Source organism: Bos grunniens, chromosome 23 (assembly GCF_055505025.1).
Source record: "Bos grunniens cultivar Pamir isolate PY7600 chromosome 23, Bosgru_T2T1.0, whole genome shotgun sequence".
NCBI classification, from domain to species: domain Eukaryota; kingdom Metazoa; phylum Chordata; class Mammalia; order Artiodactyla; family Bovidae; genus Bos; species Bos grunniens.
The window spans coordinates 49,723,070-49,750,130 of record NC_141187.1 but is presented as its reverse complement, the minus strand read 5'-3'; the positions used below and the strand labels follow the sequence as shown (position 1 = coordinate 49,750,130).

At 51.5% G+C, this 27,061-nt stretch overlaps 1 protein-coding gene across 9 annotated transcripts in view; it reads left to right on the top strand.

The window, feature by feature from the left end:
* Positions 1-27,061, top strand: part of RREB1 (ras responsive element binding protein 1) — a 168,425-nt gene that overhangs the window by 83,655 nt on the left and 57,709 nt on the right. For 8 of the 9 annotated variants that reach the window (XM_086370365.1, XM_086370367.1, XM_086370363.1 and 5 more), the window contains 2 exons: positions 23,102-23,217; positions 26,762-26,884. The gene's annotated coding sequence lies outside the window, so the exon portion shown is untranslated. Of the gene's footprint in view, positions 1-2,961; positions 4,738-23,101; positions 23,218-26,761; positions 26,885-27,061 lie in introns of those variants that run through there. The other variant, XM_086370366.1, reaches the window with a different exon arrangement.

The window sequence follows — 27,061 nt, the reverse complement described above, 5'->3', positions numbered from 1 at the left end:
AGGGGGCCTTGAGACCCAGAGAGAAGAGTTGGGTCAGTGGAGTTAAGGTTGTCGGAGGATTGAAGCATTAACTTGATGGCTGGTCTTATCCAGGATTTTGAGATTTCAAGGAAAAGTGGACAATGGCTGCTTGTGTCCGAAGGATTCGGGCTGTCATATGATCTGCAGACCAGCCCCCAAGTTGCCTTGCGGGCAGCTGGGGCATCCACGGAGACCGTGAGCTGTGGAGTGCGTGGGATGGGCTGGCTTGGAAGTCACGGAGCCAGAACTGGTTTTGGTCGTAGTCTCAGGTCTGCGTAAAAGTTGCACCTCACAGGGACGTGATGTCTGTATGGCCTGAGATTTATTACTCGGGCGCAAGGTGGAGGAGGCAGCTGCAGGAGCTGCCGGGGGGAGAGCCGTCCTGTGAAGGACCAGGACACGCGGACGGGGGGAGGAAGGACTCGGCCACGCAGACCTCTTCGGGTATAAGAAGTGGAAAGGGGCTTTGGGCTGTATAAAGCATCGTGTTTATAAACCCCTGGCCCTTGACTTATAGATTGAGTCTCTCAATAGGAACAGGATTATGGAAGAAATGAACAAATGAGAGTGCAATGTTACACGAGACTGCTTTTCTCTGGCTTTCGTTTTCTGAACGCGGGCCTTCCTAGTATGCGTCTCTTGCAGTAGCACACACTGACTCTGACGTGCGGATGCATCAGGAACCAGCCATGATGCCCGCTGTCAGCTCGCTTACTGAGTAAGAGGAGTTTTCAGGGGCCTTGCTGGAGGGTCCTGGCAGGATGGATGCGCTGCTGAGTTTCTTTAGTTGCGTGATTACTAATAGATCTGCCGATTATCTGATTGCACATTATTCCTATTAGCCTGTATCCTAAGAGAAGGTTCCCCAGGGTTATTAGCTCCTTAATGAAAAGCAGAGAAGTAAACCCTGTTTTTTGGTTTACATGGAGACTCTATTGTTCTGCCTAGTGTTTTCAAGGTAGATGTGAGATTGTTAGAGAAAATAGAAATGTTTCAATTTTCAGGTTTTTTTTTTTTTTAAGGTGACTTTTACATATCTCCTGTAAGAAGTGAAAAAAGAAAAAAAAATCTACTCACCAGTAAAATCCAGCAGTTGCTGAACAGCTATAAAACATTAGAGAAATTAGTGTTGGGCCTTATTTTTAGCTCTGATTTTACAGCTGAGTTATAATAGGTGAGCAAATGCATTGTACGAGTGTTTACCTTTTTTTTTTTCCTTTTTGGCCACGTGGAAGTACCTCAAGAGGTGGAATGTGACACACCCAGAGCATGAGGCGCTCAAGGGCCTAGGAACTTGAGAAGGCCAGGGCAGCAGGGCTCTTCATCCTCAGCTCAGCTCTGCCGGTGCTCACGGGGAAGCAGAGCACCCCCCAGCCCCCGAGGAGCTGAGTTTTAAAATGTTTCTGTGTGCTCAAGGGGCTTTTCCTCCTGCTAGGGAGAATTCCAGCAAGAAAGCCCCCCACCTCTGAGGTGCGTCATAGATCCCACTTAGCTAAGTCCTCCGCAGAGAGCCCTCCAGAGAAGTGCTGTTTGCTTCACAGACCAGAAGGACCTGTATGTGGTTCTAGCGCATATTTAAAAATTCTCTTTCCCCAGTTCTTTCAATTTTGTGTATTTCATAAATTTTCTAGTTTTAGTTGATGGGTTATTGTAGATTACATTCTGTTTTGGCTGTGTGGTTCTTGGAGGTGGGGATTTATTGTTTTTTCCACATAAAATGGAAGGTGGTATACTGTGGACGGCTCAACCTGGATGGGCAAATTTTTCTAGGTTAACTAGAAATTATTATTATTATTTTAAGGAGCAGTTTTGTGGTTCAGTGGTGATGCTTTTACCTTAAAGAGATTACCTTTTCCTGTTTGGGCAAAATATGATATCAGTTTGCTCATGATTTAATAAATAAAATTAAAACCCTTTTCTTCTGACCTGCCTTTTAGAGTCCAGGGATTCTGGTTGGTGTGTGTGTGTGTGTGTGTGTGTGTGCGCGCGCACGCACACATACACACAGTTTCATGTTCTTCACTGTATTTATTTTTCACATCTTCAGTGCATCTTAGTATATTTAGATTGTTCAAAATTGTTGGTAACTGTTACACAATCATGCTGCAGTGAAGAAGTTTTATATCTGGTGAAAAACAGACCCCAAAATGGGATGTTGGAGAAAAAAAAAAGAAACTCATTTGAATAAGTGAATGAGAGTAGAAATCCTAGCTAATCAGTTTTGTTACAAGATACATTACATCTGTGTTTGATAGAATGGACTTACGGCTGGCGTAAAGGTCCTTTTTATACTGGTGATAGGAATTGTTTCAGTGGGCTTAAGCTAAAGCGATCAAACAAATATTAAAACCCCAGTGGCACAGCACATAGGATGGCATTGCTTTTCATGTGAAGTCTGTTGCAGGCCGGCAGCTCTCTCGAGTACCTCCTTTCCAGGCAGTGACCCAGGGTCCTGCACCCCCCACCCCCCAGCTCTGCGCATGCCCCCAGGCCGCCACTGTAAGGAGAGAGCCCGCAGGCCAGCAGGCGCTTTAAAGCTTCAGACTGGAAGTGGTGTGTGTCGTCTTTGCTCGCAGCCCCTTGTCCAGAACCTACCACCTGCAGGGTGTGGAGGCGCAGGGTGCTGGGCGGTGTGGAAGGACCCTCGGGCCTTCTCCGTGCAGTGAGCCACGTTGCCCTTCTCCTTGGGTTGTCTCATCCAGGCTCCCTGCGCAGATAGACAAACCAAGGCTTAGGCCTGAAGCATAGAACACAAGGAGTCAAGTGGTCCACAGAGCCGTGGTCCTCAAAGTGTGAGGCTCAGAGCGGCAGCATCACCTGGGAGCTTGTTGGAAACACAGATGGTTACGCCCTACCCCAGACCTTCCAGTGAGAAACCAGAGGTGGGGCCCAGATCTGTTTCAGTGAGCTTTCTGGAAGCGTGTTAACGTTTGAGAAGCACGGCCCTGGGTGAACGGAATGTCTTCAGGGCCTGTTGGGCTGCTAGTTAGCAGCTCAGCTCTGAAGTCCTGATGCACATGGGGGAATTGATGCTTTCCCCCCAAGACTGTGTGTATTCTTTTATTTTTTTGGCCACACGGTGCAGCATGCAGGATCTTAGTTCCCTGACCAGGGATTGAACCCATGCCCCATGCATTGGGAGCACAGAGTCTTTTAACCACTGAACCACCAGGGAAGTCTTCAGACTCTGTTTAAGCACTTTCCCGGGTAACTCCTCGGTCTCGCAGCCGCCACGTGAAATAGGCGTTACTGTCGTCTTAAGAAAACCAAGGCCGATACAGGTTCTGCAGCTGACGGTGATTCCGCCACAGCAGGCAAGGGGAAGAGGCCAGATTTGAACCTGGGCAGCGTGGCTCCCAAGTCCGCTCCTTCGCCAGCCCCTGTGCCGTCCTGCTTGCTGGCCACCCCACGGCCGTTTTGTTGCTGTCTCTTGAATGAAGATGGGCCGGCGGCATGAGCAGGAAGCGTGGTGTGTCGGTGACAGATCACACCGTGCCAAGCCCCTCGCCACAGTTCCATTCGTTGGTGGTTGCATTGCCGACAGGCCGGCTGGGGCTGGGGGTGCACGGCCAGGAGTGGCGGGGGAGACGTTTGCTCAGAGTGAGGCGGTGCCGTTGCACCGGGGAACGTGCTCTTCAGTCAGCCTGTGTGCCAGCTCCGGGCTGGGATGAATCCCCGTTCCCAGCACCTTCCCTCCTGATTGGGCTCATTTTCCCTCATCATCTGCCCTCTCTGAGATGCTCATCTAGGGCCTGACTCCATGAGGTGGTCTGAAGACGCTGTCTGAGTTTGCATAGGGAAGTATGTTTTTTTTTCTTCCAAGAAAATGGATAAAAGGGTTCTCTTTCCACTTGGGAAATTCAGGTCAAGTCAGATGCGATCCAGTCTTTTGAATTTTGACCCGATTGACACAGGTTTTCCAAATGGCGTTTAGAAACAGCTTTTCAGGCGGTTCCATTTCCTTGCATCGTTTTCAAATTTTTAATGATTAACTGCATGTTCTTTCTTCCCGGTGGGTCTGTTGTGTGTTGTTGCTGAGGTGTGCCCTGCCAGCCCCTGCTTTCCTTTCCCTTCTTGTCTCTTGGGCTCAGCAGCCTAGAACTGAGCTGACTCCTGCCCAGGATGGGATCAGCTTTGGCCGTAGGTAGAGGATAAAGATAGCATCACCCCTTTCGGTTTCCATGTTGGCTGAGAACAGCTGCAGCGCTTCGTATAGCTCTGAACATAACATCTCATTCCAGAGTCACTGAAGTTTTTAGTTTTCTGCAAGCCAGGGCTTAACCACGGGGTTTTCACATTCAGACTCAGAGTCTCGAGTTTTCCTGTGAGAAACAGTTGCTTGTTTAGTTGAGTAATTTAAGAGAACAGAGATGATGGTGGGGGAGGGAGGAGACCATTTGTTTCTCCAGAGACCCAGGTCCTTCCTCTCCTTCATCACTTTCAGCAGTTTTAATTTGTTGAGGTGCTCTAGCAGACGTGTAGGTAATTGAAGTTAATCTTGAGTCAGGTCTAAACAAAAGAAGAGAAAACTGACCTGAAAAAGAACAACTGAAGTCACGCTAATTGAATCACCGGGCCCTGCATGCAGATCTGCTGGGACCGGCTGACCTCGGGACACGGTGCCCATGCTCAGGGTGGGCCGCGTGCCTCTCAGGAATGGCTGACTCCCTGGTCCCCAGCGGTTCCCGGCTGCATTCCACACCGAGGCGCATCTGGGTGAGAGTTGCAGAGTTCAGCCCTGGTGAAAAAAAAACACCATCAAAGCCATTTGGAGTGGGTTGGGCGTTTGGAGGTTTCTCTCTCCCTTCGCAGACCTGGCGCCCTTGCTGTTTGTAGATGGCATACACTTGTTTACTGGTGAGGGGAGCAGCTACTTGTGTGAATCAGGCATCTGCTGGAAGAAACATAACAGGCTTGCAGCAAATAGCAGGAATGAGAAAGATGCAGCCCCTTGAAATTTTCTCCCTTCCTCTTAGCCAGCTATCCAGAGTCGGAAACAGAATGCCGGACTCAACCTGAGGAGGAGGAGCGGGCTCCAGAGGGTCCCTGGCCCCTCTCCTGGGCCCATTCTCGCGGTCACATGGTTGTAAAGACCTAAGCTAAGAGCACCCCCAGCCCCCCCAGCCCCGTTCACCCCCTCTCGCCCCCTCTCTGGGGTCCTGGCTCCTGAAGCTACCAGTTCCCCTTTTCTCTTCCTCCTCCTCGCAGCATACGGCCGCTGCCTGTGTTCTTGAGATTACTAATCCGCAGGGTGTCCGAGTGCCGCTTCGTGCCTGCTCGAGGTTAGGCCCCTCCACCTCTGCGCCTCCTTCAGCTCCCCTGATCTCTCTCCTCGGGAGGGTTCCACACCCTGTCGTTGCCGACGTTTCCACACTCGTTCTCCCTACTGGGGACCTCGTTCCTCCCAGCCCTGGTTCTGTTCCACATCCGTGGCTCAGAATGGCTGTTCTTCATGCCCCATCCTGTACCTTCTCATCTCTGAATCTGAGCCCTGATTTCTCACTCTGGTACCAAGACCCTCCCTTCTCACCCACTCCATTTCTTCACTTGCCAAGTGTCTAAAAAATAATTGAGCCCAACCCCTTTAACAGTTGAAAACTTCTTCCAGGAAGTTTGAGCCTGTGGCCAGAGTGACTTCCTGCTCAGCTCCCTCTGCTCGGCAGTGTGATCCAGCCAGCTTACAGGTCTCTGCACTTCTTTGAAAGGCATTCAGGTTTATCTTTCCCTCTCTGTTCCCTTTGTTCCCATTTCCAGTCTGGTCTCCCTCCCCTGCGGTCCCATGCCGTGTTCAAACAGGTTTCCTTAAAACTCTGACCTCATCATCTCGTGCACGCCCCAAGCCCACACCCGCTGCTGCCCCGGCCCGGTGTCCCCAGCTCCCTGTGACCGTCCCTCGTATCCTGTGCAGGCAGGACCCGGCTCCCCGGCTGCTTGTGGTCCTTTCTGGGTATCAGCTCCCCCATCCTCTCTGCCACCTTGGACACTCCTCCACTTAGACAAGCCGGTGGTTTTTCTGGACTTGAAACTGAGTATCGCATAGGCAACTCTGAGTTCTCTTACCTTCTTAGGGACTCTTCTTTGTTCTGCTCATCCAGGTGCTAAGCTCCCGAGCGCCTCTTCTCCCCTGCCCCCACCGTCCCCCCACCTGCCCTCTCCAGTCTCATAGCAGATGGATAGTTACTAATTGAGGGAACAATCATCAGGAAATATTTATGGGCCTTAGGTGGAGTATTTTTTCCCGCCACCTTTTGAAGGGAGATTGCAGGTCTTATTTGTTTATTTTTACAGACAGGTTTTTTTTAACCTCTCACAGCTTGAAGGCCAGAAAAAAATTGGTTAGTTTTTACCTTCAAAGGAGACATAAGAAAACAAGGACCAAGCCAGCACCGCCCCCCCCCCACCACAGCCACCTTTCAGTCACACGCCCCATGATCACTTTCCCCTGGTTGTGACTCTCGAATTTTGCAGCTGATATAATCCCCCTTTTTATAACCAATTTATTTTATTTATGCATTGCAATTCAAGCAAGGACTACATAGAGGGAATCAGTTTTAATTCTTGGTTCTATTTAAGAGGCTCACTAACGCCCCCATTACCTTTTGTTAAGTGCAAAACAAACATCCTCCAGAAGACCACCCTCTATTCTGGGACTCCTTTGAGATTCCCAGGAATTGCTAGTATTTGGGCCACATTTACACCTATGCGTGGATCTTGGAACAAACCTCCTCAGTGCCTTTGATGGCCTAGAGTTGGTGAGAATAGGCACTGTCTTAACCAAAGGGCATCAGGAAACCACCTTGGTTCCACTGGTTATCCTGGAAGCACAGAAACAGAACAAAAGCACGTAAGCAGTGGCGCAGAGAGGGCTCACAAAGGCCTCGCCCCCCCTTTCTGGAGGGCGAATTCTGTCCCAAAAGTTAGCTGCTCATAGCACGCATTAGGAGCGTGTTGGGGGAATTGATGGCACTAACTTTTACTGAGTTGTTGTCATGTATCAGACACTATTTGAAATGAATTGCATGGTTAATCTCATCTTCAGAGGAAAAAGGAAGGTTTGAAAGTCGGGTCAAGTCAGTGCTGGCCCCAAATGATACCACACCAGTTTTACACAGTTTCGAGGCTGTGAGTCTTGCACCTGCCTGTAGAGTGGGCTCACCCGCCTGAGCACGTCACCCTACTAGGTGGCCCATAATAGGCCTGGAGTTTTAGGATAAACTAAACAGAAGCCTACTGTGTGCCGGGCCCTGGGCCTCGACTAAAGATACGTCAGAAGGGAGAAAGAGGGAACAGTTTCACATCTTAAAAAGAATGCAGTTGGATTTCTTTCTTGTATCTTTAAAAAAAAAAAAAACTATAAAAATCAAATTTACAGTGACATTAAATTATACTTTTATTTATAAAGAGTCACTCTAGTCCCCTGATGCCGTCTCATTTCAGGCTGCCTTTTGCAGGCTTTGTCTGTGAGTGTAATACAGAATGCCTGAGTGTCCTAGGTTGCTTTTTAACCTTGGTCTGACTTACAGATGTTTCCCCGTGTTTTCACACGTTGACCTTCACGTGTGAGGTGGGACCGGGCCTGAGCAGGTTTTGGGTAGACGGGGCAGGGAGCTGGTGACTCACCTGGAAGAAGTCAGCCTGGCTCAGGAGATGTCCTTCTCTTGTTGGTTTCGTGGGTTATTTGCCTTCACACATTGAAGCTCTGATAAACCCTGGGGAGAATGAAGAATCATAGTGAAAAAGTAAATTACTTCTCGGGTCAGCTCACTGCCTTCCCATGCCTGACAGTTAAAACCATACATGATCATCTTTATTCCTGCTTTAGGGCTTGAAAGGGCTTCTCTGGTGGCTCAGATGGTAAGGAATCCACCTGTGATGCAATACAAGAGACCCAAGTGTCAGAGACCCAGGAAGATCCCCTGGAGGAGGGCGTGGCAACCCACTCCAGTATTCTTGGCTGGAGAATCCCATGGACAGAGGAGCCTGGCAGGCTACAGTCCATGGGGTTGCAAAGAGTCAGACATGACTGAGTGATTCCACTTAGGGCTTGAAAACCCTGGGAAGCAAATGAGTGAAGGACTCCAATCTAGTAACTCAAGCTTACTGGAGAAAAAGAGTACTGTAGACCTACACTGTCCAGTACAACAGCCTGCCAACCACACACGGCCCTTTAGGTTTAACTGAAGTGAATACTTACAGTTTAGTCTCTTAGTCACATCAGCCTCACGTCATGTGCTCATGGGCCTTGCCTGGCTCAAGGCTACGAGACTAGACAGCAAAAAAGGTTCTTTTCATCTTCAGACAGCGCTGCTCTAGACCATATCGATTCAATAAAACGTTCTACCCAGCACCTAACGTGTCTTACAGGCTAGGCTCTTGGAAAAAGAGAGAAGGATGGTCTTGTCGGTCTCTTGTTTTATATTTGTTAGAGTTTTGTGTAGACTTGTAACATGTAAGGGAAGGCTTTTGAAGCGCTCCTTCCCACGCCAGCAGCCGATTTGACAATGAAAGCCTACACGTACATAGCTGCATGTTACCTATTCCATTCCCCACAAGTGCCTGGCAGCGCCCCCTTCCTTCCCACCTCCCCTCCTTGCTCACCTCCTCCAGAGCCTTCTCCTTTTTTCCATCTGCTCCTTTCTGGCTAGGGACAGTCTTTGGTTTTCTTTTAAACAGAATCCCTTGCTTAATCCTGCTTCTCAGTAACCAGTCCCTTCCTGCTGTATTCTTTTTGTTATCTCCTGTGCTGGAAATTTCTCCTGCGTGAAGCTAACTGCCGAGTGGCTGCTCCCTGACCTTCGCCCTCACTCCCCACAGTCAGGTTGGTCCCTCGGAGATGCTTTCCTGGCGCTCCCACCCCTGTTCCTCAGGTCCGTCCCTAGACTGCACTGCAGTAGCTTCCTGACTGGGTTATATGCTCTGATCATCAATTTTTAAAACTGCTGCCAAGAGTTTTTGAAAATATGGTTACGATTATTTCATCCCAAAGGTTTCTCTTTGGTTTTTGTTTTTTTTTTTAAGAAGGGGGTGGGGTCTTCAGTGGGTTCCCACAGCCACAGGGGTAAAGTTCACCACTGTGAGCCGGAGCCGTGACCCCCGCGTGGTTATGCTCGCCCTCCGCGCTTCCTCTTTTGCACAGTGGGCTGGTGCAGCCCAGGGCTCCCAAGGGTTTTTGTTTGCCGGGGCAGAGACTGAAGGCAAAGCTTTGGCAGTTACACAGGGGATTGCCATTTTTTTCTTACGCCAAGTAAGGGCATTAAAAAAAACTGTCTGAACCATCTACTGTCTTTATCATTTCCTCTTAAAAGAGGGCATTTTAACCTAAAAAAAAAAAAAAGAACATGTTCAAGCATTGTGAGAATCTCAGTAAATGGTCTGACTTTCCGCATTTCGCTGGGGAAGCGTGAAAACGTAGGCCTGTAGGGGCTGGTGCCCGCCAAGCTCCTCTAGGGTCCCCCTGCTCTTCGCTCGTGCGTGTCCTTCTAACTGGAATGCCCTGCCTTCTGGAAGATGGATCGTTCCACACGCTTGGGGTTGCTTTTGCTCCACTGCCCTCACACTTGATGACTTACCTCTGGAGAGCCCTGCAGCCTTCAAAGCTTTAGGCTCATAACCCATTTTCCCTGGGATGCAAATGGGCCTCTTGAGTCTTGTCTACTCCTGTCCCCCCACTCTCAGGGGTTCTGACACCTGGAACCTGAGTAGACTAACGTGTGAGACTGAGCATCATTCCATTTCAGGGTTTCACAACGAGACCCAATCTTGCCCTACATCTCGGGCACAAAAATAGTATGGAGCATCTAACTCATTTTAACCCCCGCAAGGACATGCATTTTCTGTGTGTGCAGCCAGGCCTTGGCTCTGAGGGCAGTGAGAATGGGCCGGGAACTCCCAACTGCGGAAAGCTGAAAGCACTCGTTTTTCTGTGTGTGTGTGTGTGTGTGTGTGTGTGTGTGTTTTAATGAAACCTGTTTGGTGACTGAGGACATAGAAATGATAAGTGCGAGAGTTTTAAGGCCTGACGACTCTGATGGATTAATGTGTCCCTTTGTTTTCTCTTTCTTCGAGCTAAAAAAATTAAAACAACAAAAATTTGCCTAGTGTTGTCAGTGAGAATGATGCTTGACTGTACATTTGAGTTGTACGGAATGTGTGACTGGCACCAGTTGCACAGTACTTTGAAAATCTCAGTGTAAGGCCGGCGGGACTAGAATTACTTTGCATATCTGTCTTCCAAACTCTGGTCCCATTACAGCCTCTTGGCTGACAGAGTGAAGAAAGTCGTCACCACAGTTAGTAGGTGCTTGTGGGTGAAGCCTCCGAAAGGGTTATGCTTTGGCTCCAGCACAGCATGAGGGGTTAACTGCAAAGAATAACGAGACGCTGAGGTCTCCCCCCACCCCACCCCAACCTCCCCATCTTTCCTGTGAACAGCGTTTTCACTGCAGCCAGGTACCAAACTATATAATGTGTTAGGACCCCCCACCTCGGCCCCCCACCGACCCTTAGGAAAATTCTGTTTCCAGATTGGAAACCTGCCAAGATGTCCCTGGCCTCTCATATAGTTTTGGAAAAGTGTCAGTTACAATTCCGATCTGTTAAGTAACCAGGGGGCCACTCTCTTGGGTTACATTTTGACTTCTGCGTTTTCCTTGTGGGGCCGGCAGAGCGTGACACCGGGTCTGTGTGGACATCGGAGTGCCTGGGTGCTGTGGACGACTGCGTTTCCTTCCAGAACGGCAGTGAGGCATCCCCACAGAGCTCTGAAAGGCTTCCTCGGGCATATTCAGGGAGCACGGCAGACGCCGTTGTTTCGCAAGTTTTCTATTTTCTTTGTCTGTACAGGTTGTTCCTGCCTTCACGGCTGGGAGGAAATCGAGGATGTGGAGCGCTTGCCGTTTGGCCGTGGGGCTGGCTCCTGTCCTCAGTCGGGCCAGCGACCCGGCCCAGTCCTCTGACAACAGGAGAGGGGCCCGCCGGGCGCAGCGCGGCCGCTCCGGTCTCTGCAGACATTTTTACTCTTGAAATCTAGCCTCAGAAAAGACCCTGAAAGTGCCAGCTCCCTTGTGGAGCATGGGCACGGGGACTGGTGTCAGGGTTTAATGCGTGACTGTGCCTCTGTCGCTCGTTTGCCACCGTTTTCCCCATGGCCTGGCCTGTGTCACCGCTCCATCACCTCTCCCACCCGGCCCTCTCACCTCTGAGACCGGGAGGGGCTGGGGGGTTGTTTGCTTACTAGGCCAGGAAGTTTTTTCTTTTGTTCTTAATTGGCTCTGGAAGGATTCCTCATATCCCAGAAAGGAATTCTGGGGGACTGGTTCAAACATCTGATCTTATGGTCATCCCCAGAACCTGTTAACTTCACACATGCTGGTGTGATGCCAAGAAAGTGGAAGTCCTGGCCTTGAACGCAGGGAGCCCGGGCCCTCTGTGTGCTCTGGAGGGGGCACGCCCTATGGTCGTCCCACCCTGGAAGTGGCACACAGCCCCACATCCGCCTTCACTCATAAGAGGCGGAGTTTGGGCCCGGATACTTCACGGGAGCTCTCCGGGCATGAGGCAGGTGGAAGTCTTTGGACTAGGCCTGGGGATACCCAGGCGTCCTGGCAGACTTGAGTCTCCCAGGCGAGTCAGGCCTGGGAAGGCCGTCAGAGGTCACGGCCTGTCCTCGCTCTGCAGAGGAGAGGTCTGAGTGTCCCGGGCTGCTTGCTTATTAACACAGGGGAGCACGTGGTGTGCTGCCTGCGTTCCCGTGATCAAGGGATGTTATTAAATGCTCCTGAATTATTTTAATAATAGCAGTGTAAACGCAGACATTAACTGGAGCTACTGTAGCTGACTCCTGGGCTTTCTGGACTTGGATGAAGAGAGGCCCTTCGTTTAGCTGTGGACCGAAAGCACATGTGTGTGTGAGCCTGGGAAGCAAGTTCTGGGAAGCGGCCACCTCTCCCACTCGCAGGCCTAGGGAGGGCTAGGCCCCCGCGCTCAAAGGCTTTTAAAGCTGGAACTGAAATGGATGTTGGGTGGGTGTTGCTCGGCACGGTTCCAGGGTTTTGGAGGCCAGTCATACTTTGAACGAGTCAAACAGCCCCTCTCGGCGAGCTGCAGGAAGCCCGGCGCTGGCTTCGTGTTGCTGCACGGGCAGGTCAGCGGGAGATAAAAGGCCGGGACTGTTGAGGCGAGCCCCCTCCTATCGCTGGCTGGCAGACTGTGGAGGGAAGATAAAAGGGGGGAACAGGGAGGTTCTTTCTGAGCAGCACGAGGGGGCCTTTATCACAGGAACGCAAGTCTAGCCAGGGGTGCGCGGGAGACCCTTAGCTGTACACGCACACACGTGTTAGCTCTGCGGGAGGACCCCGACAGGGTTTCCCAAACACACGAGGTCAGGTCTGTGTCTCGGGAACACTGGCAGGGGCCGGGCTTTTTCAGCCACAGCGGCCCTACGTCTGTAGTGTTGGTAACAATCACGTCAGCTTAAGTTAAGTGGGCGTCAGCCGGGGTTTCCAACTCCTGGTGGAGGTTTTCCAAGCGGAGGTGTGGGACCCACAGGAGGGACCGGGCCTGAGCAGACCGCAGACCCTGAGGGAGCACCCGAGGCCCCAGCGTGCCCTTGACTTCTTGCTGTTCTCTGGGGCGGCCGAGTTCTCAGCCAGGTCTCAGAGCCAAAGGGAGGAGCCCTGGTGTTGATCCCCCATTTGAGGTGTCCCTTCCTGTCCCGTGTTACTTTGGGGAGGGCTAAGGGCTTGGAGGGGGGTAGTGGCTTTCTCAGGGTGGGGCTTGTGAAGTGTGGCCCCCACCTTGAAGAGCCGGGGCCTGGGCAGCGTGAGCTCAGGCAGATGCAGAGAAGGACATGCTCTCGGCCCGTGGTGACTGGCTCAGACCCACGGGGCCAGGGGTTTAGCCCTCAGGGTTGCTTCAGTCAGACACCCCAGGAAGTGCAGTTGTCGTGAACTAATCACCCTCCTGGCTGTGGGGAGAAGTACCAAGATGGTCTGCGAGCCTCAGGCTTCCTCCAGCACTGGCTGGCCCACCACCGCCTGACTCCCCAGCTGCCTCTGCCCAGCAGCTCCTTAAAGCTGGGGGCTGGAGGACAGGCACCGCACCCCAAGGGCCTCTCTCCTGCCCGGAGCCACTTTGGGGTTGCCTCAGTTTACATGAAGAAACACCATTTGCTTGCTAGTGTTTTTGGTTGGCTGGCCGGTGATAAACACGTATGAGCTTCGTATATCTCAAAGAGTGTTTGTTTTTCTTCTTAGACAGAGTAAGTGAATAATTTTCTTAGAGGCAAAGTAGAAGGGAGAATGGCCGCCCGTGAGGATGCGCAGCGGGCAGCCCTCCGAGCCGCTGAGTGCCGGCTCCGTGGCTGGAGTCAATCTCAGCTGACAGCTTGTAAGGTCCCTCAGCCACTGTGGGACGAGGACCCCAGCTGACCGGTGGGCTCCACTGCCCCTGAGCGTTTCCAGCCGCACTTGCATCTTCCACAAAGTCACTGGGGTCTTCTAAGGGGCGTCATGCGGACCACCCCCCCCTGAATTCTGGGAATGTGCAGTCAGATCCGGGGTTAACCACCTGCCCCGGGGCGCTCAGCTCGCCTCCAGCTCCTTCCCCCTCGAGGGAGAAGGGGAGAATCCTGTTTCTGAAGCTTGACCCTTTACCGAGCCTGTGGGAGAGGAGCGCCCAGCTCAGGGCCTGTGAAAGAGTTGCAGGATATTGCCTAAAACTCCCTGCAAACTGCTTCTGAACTTTACCCCAGCTTCCTCCCCGGGCTGTAAATGCGACTGAAGGCGCCGAGCCCCGGTCAGAGGAGTGTCCAGAGCAGCCCAGGCGCTCCCGCCCAGCTGCTGAGAGGCGGGCAGGCTGGGTGGCAGCTGCCCCGAGCCGGGCGCTCCAGCCGCGCCAGGAGAGGCAGCACAGGGTGGGCAGAGCCGGGCGCAGACTTCCCCGATTAAGCATATGTGAGGCCGGCCAGGATTTGTTTCAGCAGCGACTTGAAGCCGGAGGCGTTTTATTTCCTGCTGGCCACAGAGCCCCTCAAGCTGGCAGCAGCTGTTCCACTCCTAATTGTGGATGGGGTTGCATTTGTGATAAGCTAAATTATATTTATATTTCATTGTTACACTTAGGGGCTGGAGCAGAAATTATTTTTTCTTTTTTTTTAAGATCAGCACACTGGGCCTTGCCCGCCAAGTGTTGGCAATCTAAGAGGGCATGGCCGCCATAGGTGGTGGAGGGGCTGGGGAGGGCCGGCCCCAGGCCCAGCTAGCCTGCAGTGTCGCGGGTGCCGTCAGCAGCTCATAGGAGGTGCCGTCCTGTTCGTGAAGTGTTTTAGTTAATATTCCTCTGACTGATTTCTGTAAAGTATGGAGGGCTAGTATCACCAGCTGCATTTTCCAGATGAGAGAACTGTAGCTCAGGGAGTGGAAGTTGCTCCACCGTGGCAGGCCGCATCCAGTGCAAGGCTGGGGGCCCAGCACGTGCTGCTTGGGCTGTTGTGCGTCCTTCTGTGACTCACAGTGGGATGAGGAGGGGACTGTCCTCTTGGAAGCACTGACTCTGGAAGTCAGAAGGCTCATCTGACTTGGTCTCCTGCCCCCCTGCAGGACTGGGTTGTGGTTATCCACCCTCTGCTTGATTACTTCCAGAGACCGCAAGCTCATTACTTTACGGGGCCTCTTTCCATCTGTGGGCAGCTCTGGCTGTTCAAAGCCCTGGTATAAAAGATGACGGCGTTCCAACCAGCTCTTCGGTGCCTCCCACCGAGACCGGGTTCCTGTCATGGTGGACATGGGGGTCGAGTGTGCCTCTCCCATGTGCCAGGCCTTCAGGTGTCTCCACTTCCTCCAACCATTCTCCCCCTTCACTTGGTTTCCCAGGACTCTAGTTTGCTAATCACCGTCTCCAAATGATTTTTCCATGATGCTTTTTTGTGGCATCAGAAAGTGCAAGAATTTCAGAGTCAGACAACTGGTCTAGAATCCTGGCCCCATCCCTGCAGAGCATTCATTACCTGTTACAGCTTGGGGAGGATTAAATGTATGCAAAGTACCTACCCTGGTTTCTGGCCCAGAGTTTATGCCCCAGTAGATAATGTTGTTCTTGTTGTTTAGTTGCGAAGTCACTAAGACTCTTTGCGACCCCATGGACTGCCCCACACCAGGCTTTCCTGTCCTTCACTGTCCCCCGGAGTTTGCTCAAATTCATGTCCAATGAGTCCGTGATGCTGTCTAACCATCTCATCCTCTGCCGCCCTCTTCTTTTGCCTTCCATCTTTCCCAGCATCAGAGTCTTTCCCAGTGAATCAGCTCTTCGTATCAGGTGGCCAAAGTATTGGAGCTTCAGATTCAGCATCAGTCCTTCCAGTGAATATTCAGGGTTGATTTCCTTTGGGATTGACTGGTTTGATCTCCTTGAAGTCTAAGGGACTCTTCCAGCACCACAATTCAAAAGCATCAAGTCTTTGGCGCTCAGCCTTCTTTATGGTCCAACTGTCACATCTGTGCATGACTACTGGAAAAACCACAGCTCAGACTGTGTGGACCTTTGTCTCTGCTGCTCAATGCGCTGTCTAGGTTTGTCGTAGCTTTCCTTTCAAGCAGTGTGCGTGTGCACTCACTCAGTTGTGTCTGGGGTTGTTGATGCTTCTCCTGGCAATCTAGATTCCAGCCTGTGATTCATCCATCCAGCATTTCTCATGATGTACTCTGCGTGTAAGTTAAATAAATAGGGTGACAGTACCCAGGCTTGTCTTACTCCTTTCCTAATTTTGAACCAGTCAGTTGTTCCATATAAGGTTCTAACTGTTGCTTCTTGATTTGCATACAGATCTCTTTCAGGAGGCAGGTCAGGTGGTCTGGTATTCCCATCTCTTTAAGGATTTTCCACAGTTGGTTGTGATCCACGGAGTCAAAGTTTTTCTCATAGTCAGTGAAGCAGAAGATGTTTTTCTGGAATTCCCTTGTTTTCTCTTATGATCCAACAGATGTTGACAGTCTGATCCTCTGCCTTTTCTAAATCCAGCTTGAACATCTGGAAGTTCTCAGCTCCCGCACTACTTGAAGCCTGGCTTGAAGGATTCTGACCATAACCTTGCTAGCATGTGAAATGAGGATGGTTGTCTGGCAGTCTGAGCGTTCCCTGGCACTGCCTTTCTTGGGGATTGGAATGCAAATTGACCTTCTCCAGTCCTTGGGCCACTGCTCAGTTTTCCAAATTTGCTGACATACTGAGTGCGGCACTTTAACAGCATCATCTTTTAGGATTTGAAATAGCTCAGCTGGAACTCCATCGCCTCTACTAGCTTTGCAGTAATGCTTCCTAAAGTGAAAGTAAAGTCGCTCATTCGTGTCCCACTCTGCAACCCCATGGACTGTACCTGCCAGGCTCCTCCATCCATGGAATTTTCCAGGCAGGATTACTGGAGTGGGTTGCCATTTCCTTCTCCAGTGCTTCCTAGGGCCCTCTTGATCTCACACTTCAGGATGTCTGGTTCTGGGTGAATGACCACACCATCATGGTTATCTGGGTCATTAAGACCTTTTTTGTATGGTTCTTCTATATTTTCTTGCTGCTTGTTCTTAATCTTTTCTACTTCTATTAGGTCCTTACCAAAAAGCTTCCCTCTTGCTCAGACGGTGAAGAATCTGCCTGCGATGCAGGAGACCTGGGTTCAATCCCTGGGTTGGAAAGATGCCTTGGAGAAGGAAATGGCAACCCATTCCAGTATTCTTGCCTAGAGACTCCCATGGACAGAAGAGCCATGGTACATTCCATGGGGTTGAAAAGAGACAATAGATAATACCCCATAGTTATTAGAGAAGGGATCCTGTGAAACACAGGTCATTGGATAAACACTAGGCTTGTGACATACTCTAACTAAAATACTATTTTCTCTTTTAGCAATAGCTTTCTTTTCTGTTTTATAAATTCCTCAAGCCAAGGTAACTTGTGGAGACCTCTCCCCACCCTTCCTGATAAGCCATCAGAGCAGATCTAAGAGTGGTGGGTGGGGTGGAGGCTCCTAAACCTTATCCCCTGCAGGTACTCTTGTGAGCAGTCTCCTGCCTTAGGGAAGACCCTGCCTTGCCCTGCCCCAGGGGTAGGTGAGCATGCTCTGGGTCCTCTGTCCCTCTGCTCAGCCCGAGGGCTCCCCCACCTCCCTTCTCAGCAGCTTCCTTGTGGATCAGAGAGCCATACAGGTTTCTGCCAAGTTGGGCAAGAAGGTGATGAAATACTAGATCCTGGAGGCCAGGAAAAGACTGGCTCACCTGGGGAGAGGGACAGAGCTGTGCCCGCGAGCCACCAGGCTTCTCCCCACAGAGGCCCCTGGGAGCGAGTGGTGGCCACGCAGTGGCGGGGCCCACGTCGTCTCTGGCAGCGGTGAGAGCATCCTGCACGTGGGGGGCGGGGGAGGGCACAGGAGAGGAGCCCGCTCCTCACAGGAAAGGCCCCAAGGAGGGATACGGGAGGCACGTGGGTCCCACAGGACGGCTCCTTCCAGCGGGGACCAGGACATCTCCCCACCTTCCCCGCGGTTCATGTGTTAAGTAGTGAATTCACTCAGGCTCACGTAGATAGGTTTGGTGAGCAGAACCCAGTCTCCCCAGCCAACACGCCTCCTTGCTGACAGTGTGTGTAATGTCGCAATTAAAACATCCAAGTGGTTTTTCTTTTTTAAAGAGAGACTGTCCCTGTCCCTTAAGGCTCTCCTTCCTACCACATTCTCCTGAGCATTAAAGTGTCTCTTGACGTGAAGACAGCAGACGTTCCTTCCAAAAGGTAGCATCACAGTCTCTGTTAACCCTGGGCTCCACGGGGGCCCCAGTACCTGGGCAGGAAGGGGCAGACACTCCAGGCTCTGGGGACAATGTCCATTCCATTTTCCTCCCTCCACTGTGGGGTCCCATTAAGAGAGAACCCGCTGGAGATGGGGTCCCATTAAGAGAGAACCTGCTGGAGATGTGAGCTCATTCTGAGGCTGGGGGAGCTGTGAGGTTGCCCCCCGCCCCCCCACCCCTGCCAGGAGCGTCAGAGAAGGGAGGGACCTGGGGGGACCTCGGAGGTGTCCAGGCCAGAAATGGAGACCGGCTCCCAGCTCCCTGGAAGGAGGCTTTCCAGGGGCACACAGGTTGGTGAAGGCTGTAGCTGCGGAGGGCCTTTGAGTATCCAGAGCTGCCCGGGGCCCAGACCGAGTGGTTCTGCTTTCTGTGCACTGCAGGCTGCCCTGCCCTGCCCGAAGCTCACAGCCTGCTCGTCCCCTGCTCCTGCGGAAGCTGAAATAGACCCTGCGCACACCGGCCTGATCCCTGTCCTCTTGCCCTTACTGTTATTTTTTTATCTGACTCTGCGACCCCATGGACTGTTGTCTGCCAGGCTTCTCTGTCCATGGGATTCTTCAGGAAAGAATACTGGAGTGGGTTGACATTCTCTTTTCTAGGGGGAACCTTCTCAACCCAGAGATCGAACCCAGGTCTCCTGCATTGCAGGCAGATTCTTTACCGTCTGAGCCACCAGGGAAGCCCCCCAAATTATTTCTTTGTGGTAAATAAAGCTAAAGTTAGAACTGGGGTCTGAGTCTCTGCTCCAGAGCCATGAGTTTTGCTCCCAGGAGTATGATAAACCAGGGCCTTCCTCCAGGTCATCATAGAAAGAACGTTTTTCAGGGAGATCCCTCGCCTTTCTTCTAGAATCTGTATGAAGCACTGGTTCTCAAAGCTGGACTGAACCCCCGGGAGCCAGTACACAGGGTCCAGGGCAGTGTCCAGGCCTGGGAACCTGCCTTCCTTCTTTCTCTTAGTTTAACTGAGATGCAGTTGACACACAGCATTGTGTGGATTTAAGGTGGACAGGGTGGTGATCGACTCACTTGAATTGAGCATCTGCATTTCCAAGCAAGATCTGTGATGCTGCTGTGGAAGCCTCTGGGGTGGCTGTGCTGGAGGGAGGGTCAGGAGCTCAGCGGCTGGAGGAGAGTGCAGTTTCCTCCCCGGGGTGCTGGTGCTGGTTTGATCTGTGCGGTTCTCACTCTGCCGTCTGGGCTCATGTCTCCTGCCCCCCAGCACTCCCTCCACGCGTGAGCTCTTGGTGGTTGGATCAGTGGGACTCAGCCTCCCGGACAGGGTTGGGCTGTTGGGGTTTCAGGAGCCTAGTGGCATCCTTCCAGTCACCTGCTCGGAGAAACAGGGTGCAGACTGTGGGCCCCAGTGCGCAGCAGGGTGGGGTGCGGGTCCACTCCTGCTCCTGCCAAGGACGAAGGTGGGAGTCCAGGGTGCCTTTTTCTTGCCTACAAGGGCGGAAGTGGGAGGTCGGGCACTGAGCCGCCTCGAGGGGCAGGAGTGACTCAGAGACAGTTGTTAGAAGCCCGAGAATGTGACTGCAGGAGCGCATCTGGGCTCTCAGGCCTGCGCCAGGCCTCGGGAGTGTGGCCAAGAGACGCTGAGCAGGGTGGAGAGTCTGGGTTCGCTTCACTGTTCCACCATGGTCTTGGGGGGCTGCCCGGTGGGACTCAGCCTCACGGGGCTACTGTTAAGAGGGTTAAATGAGATGATGTGCTCAGCGTGCAGCGAGCAGTGTTCAGAGAAGAATATTGGCGTGTTCAGAGAAGAATATTGGCGTGTTCAGAGACTGTTCGCCGCTCTTATCATAAACCCTCGTTCTAGTCTCTTAGTGTTGTGGGGGTCGAGTTTGGAGCCGAGAATCTTCCATCGCTGGGGATCAGGGAGGCTTGCGGTGGCAGCGGCCCCTGAAGGATGGGGTTGAGGGAGGAAACTGAGCAGAGTGGGGCCCAGTGGGCAGGAAGACCCGGAGGGAAGCGGGCAGAGATGGGGAGCTGTGAGGGCGGGTCACAGCCCTCCATTAGAGGGAGACGCGTCGTGGGGGCAGAGCTCAGGAGACAGCTGGGGCGTGGGGTGGAGAGGGGGCAGGCCGCGTCCCCTCACCTCCAGCTCTGCTCTCTGGATCGTGGCCTGTGCCACAGGGTGCTTCTGCTCGCCGCCCCATGCGCCATCCCACCCCACCCCGGGAGGATGCAGGACTGGCTGGAGCGGCTCGCGGGGCCCTCCGCACTAGGCGTGCGCCGGTCCACGCCGAGGCTCTAGTGACGCTCCGCGCCTCCGTTTGCGCCATTTGACCCAAGCCCAGGCGGCGAGGGGGAGGGGCTGTGCACGGGTTGCCGCCCTACCCAAGGCACACACCGAACCCTTAGCCAAGAAACACATCAACTTCCTGGAACTCGGAGCAGTCAGCGCAGCTGTCAGCCTTCAGAGCACACGCGAAGCTGTCCTGGTTAGAGGAGACGGTTTTGCCCCAAGCTCTACAGGCACGGCCTTGGTGCACAGCTTGCCTGGTTGGGTTTCATCCCAGTCTAACCAAGACTTCCTGCGTCAGCCCATCCTGAGAGAGATGTCCTTGCTGCTGGTTAAGCCCTGTCGTAGCCCAGAGCACTTTAGTATCTGAATTCCTCTAAACTCACACTCATTTAGCCCATCCGGGTTCCATCCCACGTCGGCCCGAACCGGCTGTTCCCACCAGGGGATCGGCCGTCCCCGGTATCTGGAGGAGCGGCAACCTGGCCGCTGCAGTAAAGCTCCCCACCGCCTGGTCTCGGGCTCCCGCTGTCATCCTTGGCATGCAAGCCTCCCCCATCTCTCCTGGGGGCTCAGGACAGATTGTAGACCTCACGTCGAGAAGCCTGCGGGCTTGCGCAGGCTGGGAGCCTAGCTTCTGGACTATCTTCCCTTTCATCTCTCATCTTTCCTGTGCTATCTCTTTGGACCTGGAGACAGGGTCCTTAATCTCTTCTTTCTGGCTGAGCATAGCAGGGTCCCTTATCTCCTCAGGGGCTGGGGCCGGCCCGCCCCTCCCCGCAGCCCCAGCGTGGACCTCTGCCCGCTCCACGCCACCCTGCCTCCCTGGAGTCTGATCTGGGCAGAGCCTGTTGGGGGCGGGGGGGGGGGGGGCGGGGGGTGGCGGAGATGCGATCCGGAAATGCAGGCTCCTTCCCCAGAGCCGGAGACCCACCTCCAGCTTCCTGGATTCCTGTCTCTAGGTACTGCCTCTCCTGGTGTGTCTTCCCCTCCTCCCCTTTTTTTGAGGTGCTGGTGATAGTAAAAGGTATCTTGAATTTCCTTCCAAAGACTGTCCTGTACTTTTCCACTCTCTGAGTTGTGTGAGTCCCTTAGGCCTGGTGGAACCCAAAACAAACAGGGCAGTGACTCTTGTTAGTCAGCTTAATCACACGACGTTCTTGATATTCAGATCATTTACATCCAGGATCAGAGGCAGGAACTTCCAGGGTCAAGTCTGTGAGGTTGGCCTCTCCTCTCGTTGGTTCCCCTGAGTGGATGGAAGAGGTTACTTGGTGGGCTTTTAAAGTATCATTTTTAAGTGAGGGGAGGGAGAGGGTCCTCATTTTAATGGGAATCTTAGTTATATTCTGGACAGTTTCAACTCCAGAGACTTGTCTCTCTGACGTACGTTTTTATTCATTATGTGAAAAACTATAGTTCAAACTACAATTGGAAATCTTGGCAGTTCCGAGGGGGAAAAAACCACGGAGCTATTCTTCTCCAGATTTTCTTCCTGATAATATTTGCCATTAATAAAAATGAGTAACAAAAAAGGGAAACTTTGCTTGCTTTTTTTTTTTTTAAACAGTTTGTAATTTCACCTTTAGGCATCTTTAAATTTAGATGGGTGGGAATAATCTGGTTTGTTTCTGAAACCTCATGGGAATTTTAATAAAATGGTCTTAATTCATATATATTAAGTAAAACCAAGATTCTTACCCTGCTTATTCAGGATGAGTTTCTGGGGTCCCTGATCCTTTTGATACTGAAGGAAAATGTTGGGTATGGGCGTATATCCTTTTATGTATAGAAGGGTCCATAATTTTCATCAGCTCCTCAAGGAGGGTCTTGCTCACAAGAAGCACGGAGACAATTACTGGAGTAGTAATAAGGGTTCCTCCTAGTTTACCAGGGCCAGGGGGCGGTCTCTGGTCTTTCAGGGGCTGTCCCTGTTACTCCTGGTTTCTTTGACACTTTGTTCAAAATCTGAAGACCTTTTCAAAAGAGAAAGGCACAAAGAAAACGATGGAGCCCTGAGGCAGTGAGGTGTAAAGAGAGAAGCTGTTGTGGTGTCAGAAATCATTGAGCATCTGCTTCTGACCCACCGCAGACCCGTCCAGCGGGAGCCTGCCCACCTTAGGTGCTTAGTAACCGTGCGGACAACGCGAGTGAGATTCAGGGTGATAACTGGGCGTGTGTCGTGCCAGGCAGCTTTTCTGCAGGCGCTCCGCAGGGTTTGATAGAAGCGTATCGAGCGAACGTTTCTCCAGCGCTTGTTCGCGTGGCTACCACTTCCCTCCTTTGCCCAGTTTTGCCCTCTTCAGAGGCTGTTTCAGAGACAGAACGTGCTGGCTGGGTGGCTCTGGGAAAGGTTACGTTCCAGGTTTCTCTAAATTTCCAGAGGGCCAGACACAGCTTTCTCCCGGATCAGGGGTCCGAGACCCCTGGTGGCGCCCCCTGAGCCGACTTTCTCAGACCCTCAAAGGGTGTGTGTAATTTGAGTTTTCTGTGTGTCCCTTACAGAAAAGGAAAGATACACTTTAGGACACTTTCTCCATCACTCAGGAAAAGGTGTAATCGTCACTGCTTTACGTTAAGAGGCTGTTTAGTTCCGTGTTTTCCTCTCAGTTCTCTTCTTCTCTCTCCTGCTTCTGCCAGCACTGAGTGCTTGCTGTCTTTTCTTCTCCACCTTGAAACTGGCCATCCATCCTTGCCTTCTGCCAGCACGCCAGTAAGGTGCCCAGAGCTCCCCTTGGCGCCATTCCCGTGTGGCGTTGCCTGCGATGTTGTTGGGATGTGCTTTAGGGGTTCCTTCTCTCCAGGTCGTGCTGGATTCCAGTCGCTCTTGCTCACGTGGAGTTGGCCTCATTGCTGGAAGCTTGCTTAGAAACACGGGGAGCGGGGGGATGCCATGGTCCTTAGCTGGTGGCTCCCACGGTGCAAGTGCAGAACGTGTTGCAGGGCCAGGACCCTCTCTGGTGTGGACCCCCTCCTCATGCCTCTGCTTCTCGTTTCTGTAGGTTGCTGCACTCTGCTCCAGAGGCGGTGGCTTTGAGGCGTGACCCTGCCCACGCTTCGCCCCGCCAGCACCAGCTCCTCAGCAAGGAGGGCCCGCTTGAGAAGACGAATAAGACAGGTCAGTCTAACTTGATTGACTTTCCTTGAGTCACAGTAACTTTGAGTGTTGTCTTCCTTCATGTCCCCACATCCCCTTGGAGTGGTCCACCCTCTGCTTGGGGTCCTCCTGAGGCTTTGATGCAAAACCACAGACAAGCTTTCACGGTGGACTGCGGGTTTTCCCTGGGCTAGTGGCCTGGGGCGTGGGATGAGAAGTCTTGGAAAGGGTGTCGAGGCCCTGGCTCACAGGAAGCCACGCTGCAGGCACCCCTGTTCCCTGCTTCTCCTTTGCCACCCCCAGATTTGGACTCTGTGTTTAAAACTAGAACACCAGTCCTGTCCACTTGGCCATGTCAAAGGGATTTCCTCTCACATCTGTGACTTGGGAATCTCATCTGGGTTTCCAGTCCTCTCTGGTCCCAGATAAAGGAGATGATACTAGCATGGGGTCATTGATTTTTATTTTGTTCATTATGACTATTATTATTATTTTTATTTACAGTAATAGAGCAGATATATAGATAGGTGTCAGGGAGCAGAGACTGAAAATATTAGGACTGTAAATATTTATAAAGAAAAATGTGCTTTGTAAATGGACCTGAGACTGTTAATCCTTCCTTTCATCCCCTGAGATTGAGAATCGGAAGGTGTAGGTTGGTCAGTTGGGTCATTGCTCTAGTGTGGGCCAGGGTCAGGCGTGGGCAGGGAGGACTGACTAATTCTAGCCGCTGGCTTCTGGTTAAATGAGTGGATAAATGCACCTTCATATTAAGGTGGATTTGTTTTTTCTAACTGGGAACAATGAGCTATATTGTTTTACACCAGGTCCCTTCCATTCTTCCTGTTCCATCCTCCCAGAAGGAGAAGTCACACATAAGACACAAGCGCACACCCGGAGAAAAATCTCAGAAAAGATTTTCTATGCAGGCTGGCATGGGTGCTTCTGAAAGGGCTGCCTAGGATGAGTCCACTGACCGTTTTCTTTTCAAACAGTGTAACTAGGAGTTTCATTTTGTTAATTGCACTTTCTGATCAGAGATGAGAAGAGTCTCTACTACTATTTACTTACATTTGAACTAGGAAAAGGAAGTAAATGTCGGTGATCTCGGCGTCATCACTGGGCAGGGTCACACTTCACACTTTATCCCAAAGGAGGAAGTAAATTTAGCAAATGTCTTCCTGTCCAGACAAAGTGGGAAACAGCAAATTTGCCTGACTTTTTCATTTTCCAGTTGGGATGTAAGCACTTGCAGCTTTCAGCCTGTAGGTTGGTGAGCGGTTGTGACTGTTGCTGGGTTTTCTGTCCTTAGGGCATTTACAGAGTCTGCAGGGAAGGTTTCTTTACCATCTTAGTGATTGTGACAAATTCTTACTAGCACTTTACCTCTTCTTGGTGAATATATTTGCGTTGATTTTCTTGTTGACTGTTTCCCTTCTGTCCCGTTTTCTTTCCCTCCTCAGTGAGAGACGTGGACCATGTTGTTTGTAACTTCTAATTTTATGTCCATCTGAAAGGACTTAAATCTAGTCCTAGTCTGAAAAACTCTACCACATTTTTCTTCTCTAAGTGCCATAATAAGACAAAAACAAGATCATTGAAACTATCCCACTATAAATGGTAGAAAGGTTGAGATCATTTTTACTGACATGATATAATCACAGTAAAGATTTCTAGTCATTTACGATTTGATGTATATTGAAACTGTGGTGGGGATAGGGGGACTTCCCTGGTGGCCCAGTGGCTGAGACTTCACACGTACAACGCAAGCGACCTGGGTTTGATCCCTGGTCGGGGAGTTAGACCCCACGTGCTGCAACTCAGACCCAGCACAGCCAAGTAAATAAGTATTTTAAAAAACAAACCTCTGGGCGATATATATTTAAAAGAATGAGAGGGTTTTAGTATAGAAGGTGCCCCTTACACGAATCAAGGAAATAATTGTTCACTGACTGGATTACAGTTCTAGGGAACTGAGGATACTTTCGTTAGAAATCCTTTAAAGAAAGAAAATGAGGTATGTACATGTATACTTCTGTGTGTGTACCTGTGTTGAATGTTTTTCCCAGAGAGGAATTTCCCAAATGAACTTTCATAGACAGTCAGAATGGGAAGCACAGTTTTTAATAAGTTTAAATGGTCTTCCATATGGGAGAAGCTTCATGGAAAGAAAACAGCTTTGGGGTTGAGGGGCTTGTCTTGTTTTTTTGTTTGTTTTAATTTGGGACCGAGGTTTCCTTTTGCTCTTTTCATGTGGAAGATGCAAGGGTGAGGCTGGGTCAGTGGTCTGAACAGTTGTGTGTTTGGCAGTTAGTCCTTTTACCTACCATTTGGAAAACCATTGGTTCATATCTTCAAAATGTCTGGGGCTTCCCAGGTGGCGCTGGTGGTAAAGAACCCGCCTGCCAATGCAGGAGACACAAGAGACGCGGCTTCCATCCCTGGGTCAGGAAGATCCCGTGGAGGAGGGCACGACAACCCACTCCAGTATTCTTGCCTGGAGGATCCCATGGACAGAGGAGCCTGGGGCGCTACAGTCCATGGGATCGGAAAGAGTCAGACACTACCGAAGCGACTTAGCACGCACACACACATGTTCTTCAAAGTGTCTACTAACAAGGAAGGCAGATTTTGTCTCTCGACAAGGAGAGTGTTACTGCTGAGGTTCTCTTTGGCTCTTGGGTAAGGTTTTAGCTTGGGGCTTGTCAGCTGATGGCCCGTCCGTTGTGTGAAGCCGTCAGATGGCTGTGTCCCCAGCCTTTCCTGCTCTGCTGCCAGACACGTTCGCGGCTGCTCCAGGAGTCCCCGTTTGTCACGCCCTACCCGGGTTACTTCTCCCAGAGGCGGAAGGGGAACCACAGGCAGTCATGTCCTCTCCAGGGGGGCTCCTGAGCATTCACTTTGCTCCTGAGATAATGCGCTTGATCACTGAGGCAGTGTGGATGTGCAGAACTTAAGGCACACCGGAGGGTAACAGGGTACGTGGCCAGAGAAAATCTTCCCAGATAAAATAAAGGAAACGGGTTACCTGGAGACTTAACTTCCTATAGCCAATAGTACTTGTGTGGAAGAAGCATGACTAGAAGAGGCCTGGAGAAGTAAAGCTGGATTGTCCGGGGGCTGTAGTGTTCCCTGCAGTCATCCTTCCGTATTACCAGGTTTTTTTAAGGTCTGACCTGTTCCCTCCTAGACGCTGAGTCTTTAGCGGATTCCTTCCCTGCCTCATCTTTGGTCAGTTTTAGGAGGCGGGACACGGGTCAAGAGGGAGTCTGAGACTCCTTGTGGGGAACAAGGGTAGAGAAAGTTCGCTGTATGTGGACCATGTGAGCTTCAGAAAATAAAACACCACAGAATCGTTTTGGCTGTTGGGAGTGAGGGCGATGCGCTGTAGGGAACATCAGTTAAGAGTGAAAAACAACCACAGAATGTGGTTTTGGAAGAAAAAGAAGACTCAGACATCTCCCGTACGGTTCCCTGTAGTCTGGTGAGTGCAGCGGTCTGAGATTACAGCAAATGTGGTTTCTGTTTTTCCTTCTGAACCTTTCTGCCCTTGCTTCCCTTCCAGTGTCGACGAGAGATACGAAGAGAAGAGAAAAAGGAGCCCCCCAGCCTCGCTGCCTCGTCCGTGCGCCCAACCCCTGCAGCAGATGACGCGCTCATAGTGCATCAGCTGGGGCGGAGAATGGAGGTAATCGCCAGTGCGGGCTGGGTTTTCCTTCCTTCCATTTTCTGGGGGAAGGTACATTACATCTTCATATGTTTTAAGAAACAGCCTTTTTTATGCTGATTTGAAATTTGATTGTAACGTTGGGTGGTGGTGTGGCTTCTCAGTTGTCTTACAGTTTGGACTCCCGCATTAAAATCG